The sequence below is a fragment of the Hippichthys cyanospilos genome, chromosome 15, assembly GCF_059441005.1.
Source record: "Hippichthys cyanospilos isolate Australia breed blue-spotted pipefish chromosome 15, RoL_Hcya_1.0, whole genome shotgun sequence".
NCBI lineage: Eukaryota > Metazoa > Chordata > Actinopteri > Syngnathiformes > Syngnathidae > Hippichthys > Hippichthys cyanospilos.
This window is the reverse complement of record NC_142383.1, coordinates 2,992,551-2,997,500: the sequence shown is the minus strand read 5'-3', so window position 1 is coordinate 2,997,500 and position 4,950 is coordinate 2,992,551. Positions and strand designations below refer to the sequence as shown.

Genomic DNA, 4,950 nt, shown 5'->3' with positions numbered 1-4,950 from the left:
ATCGTTAGCTTAGCACAGTAACTACGGTTCAACAGCTGTTAAGTGAAGCAAACGCTGCACATACTAGTTGTCCCAAGTTCTCGCTTCCATTCCCATCCAACGTGTCGCCCGCCGTGCATTCGCACCCAGTCTTGCGAACTCCATTGACTACAATACAAAACTCTCCGCTTTTTCGCCTCGTTTGCGTTCGGTGTGCGCGTACCATTAAACTAAATCATCTCCAAAATATTATTTCGGATGCAGCCCACGTGGCCCGGTACCAGTTGATCCACGGACCGACCGGGGGTTGGAGACCACTGGTTTAGTGTGTGTATATTGCACAACCAAGGCGTATCGTCACCCTACTGTTAACTGCATGCTCAAAAAATGTTGAGTGTGCTTTGAGATCACAACTGCATCCAAATTTGATGTGATGTAAATTCAAAGTAACTTAATAGTGCTCCACCACTATTCTATTTTCTTTTTGTGAACTGCATCAGTACTGCTGGTAGCATTAGAATATGGTGTTCCCACCACCAATAAGTTTCAGGTGGTATTGTGTTCTTGTAATGAAAGTGCCGCACCTTGACATTGAAAAACATATATTTGTGGTCGTTGTGGGCAAATAGTTCAGTCTGTCTGATCTGAACAAAACAAAACAAAAAAATACACGCAAAAGCCATTTGGATTGTCATTGGGAAGCAGCAAATTTCAGTCAAACTAAAAGGGATCCATTTTTTTGCAGCAGGGGCTTCTTTGTTGATCAGTCTCATTTGTTAAGAGTTATGTACAATTTAATACAAAGTGGACGTGAACAGGAGTTGCAACAGATTCCAGTTCAAGGAAAGCTTGGTTTGAATTCAACTCTCCTCCATCCATCCATTAATCATCTATAGCCACTTATCCTCACAAGGGATGCAGGCTTGCTGGTGCCTACCCCAGCTGACTTCGGGCACTAGGCAGGGGACACCATGAACTGGTTGCCAGCCAAATGCAGGGCACATTGAAACGAATAACCATTCCCACAACCCTAACCCTAACCCACGAAGGATAGTTTAACCCTGTGTCCAGGTGGACCCATGTGGGCTCTGGGAGAACATGCAAACTCCACACAGGAAGGCCGGATCCAGCTGGATTTGAACTCGTGCTAACAGTGCGCCACCAAGCCGCCCCTCAACTCAAATCAAACAGAAAAAAGGAATGGGATGTGACAAGATGTCACACAAGGCGGCATCCAGGAGAATGAGACAAGAGTTTTGCTAAATATGTAATAATGTGTAAAATATTTCCTCATATAAATCTGCCAGTTTTGTTTTCTTTTAATCGAGTTGATCACGCAAACATAATTTAGCATTTAAATGTAAATTATCTGCTAATATTATCTTCAACTGCAAAACCAAGATATCACCACACAGGTGGTTTGAAAGTCATCAGAGCATCCTGTATATCAACTTGAGCATGTCTGCCTTTGTTCGATTCCAGTTCTAGCCTTCTTGTGTGGCGTTGTGCCTGCATTTTCTCCGGTTTCCACTTACATTCCCAAAGACATGCATAGTGGGTATATGTGACACTCCAAATTGCGTTTGAGAGTTTGTAAGTGTGAATGGCTGGTTGTCTCTGTGTGGCGATTGGTTAGCTATCAGTTCCGGGTGGACTTCGTCTACTCCCCAAAGAAAGTTGGGATAGGCTCCAGCACGCCCGCAACCTTGGTGAGGATAAGCCGCTAAGAAAACGACAACTCTTTCACCATACATAATGGTCAATGAAACAGTGCCGACCACAGAACACTTGACTCAGTCTGATTTGTTCAAAAGTGATCACTACGAACAGCAACTGTCAGCATAGATGCGAGTAGTTTGCATCTCTTAAACTTCTTTTGAAACGTAATCCAACTACTCTCACCAGATATGGAGCACTTGAGTGCTGCTAGCTAGCAGCTAATTTATGTTAGACACTACAATAAATGCTGACAACTGGTGCCATATAGAACATCCTCCATGTGAAGTTCTGAAGTGCTTTTTTTAATGCCTTGAATTAGTGATTGAAACTGATTTCAGAATAACAATGTGTTGACTTGCAACTACTCGCGCAACAGTCTGTGAGTCAATTTCATAATTGCCACGACACACTTCAGAGAACTTCAAAATAAAAACATACCATGGTGTTGGTTTCATTACATTATTTGGTATGGTATGGTTTATTGTGAAGATCCCAACACATTTTGGAGATGTTTTACTATCATGCAGCAAATTACCAGACAAGTGCATTCTCCTGTGTACCTCATGACAAAAACAACCACCAAAAGAAAAAAAAGAGCTCGTGCTGTGCATGGACAAGAAAAATTGTGGCATACTAAGCTCAGGAAATTGAAATTATTATGTTTCATATGAAGTGCAAAAAGAACGTGTAAATGTACTTTATTTAATGTTAAACTACAAATTTAAAACAACCATGACAGCTTCACATATGGTTGAGAAAGTGAAAAAAGTCCATCTATGTCTGTTATAGAAGTTAAAGAGGAGTGTATTATGTTTGTTACTATTCACACTTATGTACAATTAAATGTTTTCCTGTGTTATTTTTGTCCATTTTTTCACCAGTTTTGAATCCAGTTCAAACACCAATGTGCTTTATGCAGCTACAGTATTTTCCAGCTTTCCACAAAACTTCTTGAAGAACTGTCAAAGTACAGAATTTTAAAACAGAAGCGAGTGAAGAACATTTCTTGATCAAATGTATTGACGTGACGGGCGAGAATTGTGCAAACATATCAAAATGGACAAAAGTATCCAGATATTCCGCAACATCAAGTAACTCACATGATTTGTTTGACAGTAATCAAACAGTCACTAATGAAAGAAAATGTTCCATTCTGTGTTTTAAATTGTGTTACATAATCTTATTAACATATTATTAAACGTTCATATTTTCTTGTATGCGTATGTAAGTCTTCAGTTGAGAGGGACCACAATGGCTCCACACCATAAAAATCTATTTTATTGAATTTGATTGTTTTAATTAGTAAGCCTTAATTAGTAGTTTAGCTGCCTTGTTTACGACCCCCCTCCTCCCGACCCCCCAAAAATAGACGCTTAAACTGTGCAGTCGGTGGCACGAGTTCACGTTGGTTCTGTCGGGACCTTGATGACGGATTTAAGGTAATGGATCTGGGCCAATCCCGAGCAGAGCGTAATGGTCTTCGGCGCGCAGAATCGCCCCCTAAGTTCCTTCATTGTGTCCGAATTACACAATTAACACCGCTCGCCTCCCCGGCCAGTGACTGCCAGAAATTTCTGTTGCAGCAGACATTATGCAATGTTCTCACTGGTGTGACAATAGCGAAACGGACGCATGCTCGTTCTGCATTGTTCGTGTGTTAATATATCACCTTGTAAGCAGCAGGTATGAATTAAAGCGAGATAATCGGCGTAAGAGGCTGGATGAAGACAATGTGGGCATTGATTCTGCTACATGACATCATTGCCTCGCTAACTCAGACACTGGCGGAGGAGGCTTGATCGACGCCCTAAAAAGTCCACCTTTTATCGGTGTGAGACAAAACAGCAAATAGAACTTCCTGTCTGTTTACAATACAATAAAACATACGGACAGCCACCATCGTTGCGACACATTGAACCAGTTTCTGGGTTGCAACACTGTCGCAATCCCTAAACTCTAGCCGCTGGTAAAAAGGCCTAAGTGACTTTACCGAGCCAATACGTGACCCAAACATTGACACCCATTTCTACACGAGGTATAATTAGAAACCCTCTTGGGTCCGTTTAATTATTTTTTTTTTTGGACAAAACTTGCCATCAGCAGCAAGACAATAAACTACACACATGTATAACCTTACAGTACTCACTTCCGAATGCTTTATTTGTAGCTTTAAGTTTAAATTGATTCGCCAGGAATTAGCTCACAAATTAAAAAGCACTCTTTTGATAGATATCGAGAAGGGCGATTACAAAATCAAATACCGGTGATCAAAATAAATTCTTGGGAGGGGCGGCTTAAATTCGAATAGTACAGTACTCACATTTTCGCCGTTGTCGCTTGTTGAAAATTAGGCGATATTAGAGCCTTTGTCCTCAACGATATGGCCATACGTCACCAATGAATTTGTTTTTCCAAACGTGAGGAAATATCGGGCTCGATTAAATTTTACAAATGTAAAATAACCACATTTTCCTCAGATTTTTTCACCCCTTTCACCAACGTAGCTTCTGACTCATGGATCTGTGTTAGTAGGTCAGGAGTTAAGTGCATTGGCAGTGTGCAATAGATTGACACCAACTTTAGCCAATCAAATTGGCAGTATTTTAGAATTCTAGCCAATGGCTTTCGCAATGAGTTGCGAACGCAAATGTAACAGGATGTTGCCAAAATGTTAGCAGTGGAGCGACCTTAAAGCGATAAGGAATTTAACAAAATAAAACTCAAAACATTAAACATTAAATGTGGTTAGTTTTAACTAAAAAGTTAAAATAAACGGTAACTTGATTAAACACCAGTACAATGTATATTAACGTGATTTATACATAACCCTTTATCAAATGATTGTTACTAGTCAGATATAGTCTAAAGTCTAAGTGATACGGTGATAAATATTTCAGTCATCTTATTTTTACGTATTATGAGCATACGTCCAGACTCCACACACATGCCTGCTGCCTTCGGAAGTTTTTAAAACCTTTACACCTGTAATGTCTGTAGAGGTCGCTGTTGTTTAAACTGTGCACATTCTTTAACATCGGTTGCATTTACTCTGCATTTGCAGGGACGTCAAACTCGTTCTAGCTCAGGGGCCACAAAGATGAAAATCTTTTCTCAAATTGTATGGCCTGGTAAAATCATGGTATATAACTTAAAAACAAGTGAAGTTTTTTAGATTTTTGCTGGTCTGGTCCCAGTCCCATTCCAGTGAATAGTGTCAATCAATTCTCCACATCCTCTATGGACTAAACTGGT

At 40.3% G+C, this 4,950-nt stretch overlaps 1 protein-coding gene across 1 annotated transcript in view; it reads right to left on the bottom strand.

The window, feature by feature from the left end:
• Positions 1-4,217, bottom strand: part of nfil3 (nuclear factor, interleukin 3 regulated) — a 7,169-nt gene extending 2,952 nt beyond the window's left edge. Inside the window, exon 1 of the mRNA XM_088435255.1 lies at positions 4,019-4,217. The gene's annotated coding sequence lies outside the window, so the exon portion shown is untranslated. The remainder of the gene's footprint in view (positions 1-4,018) is intronic.
• Positions 4,218-4,950: the final 733 nt, after the last annotated feature.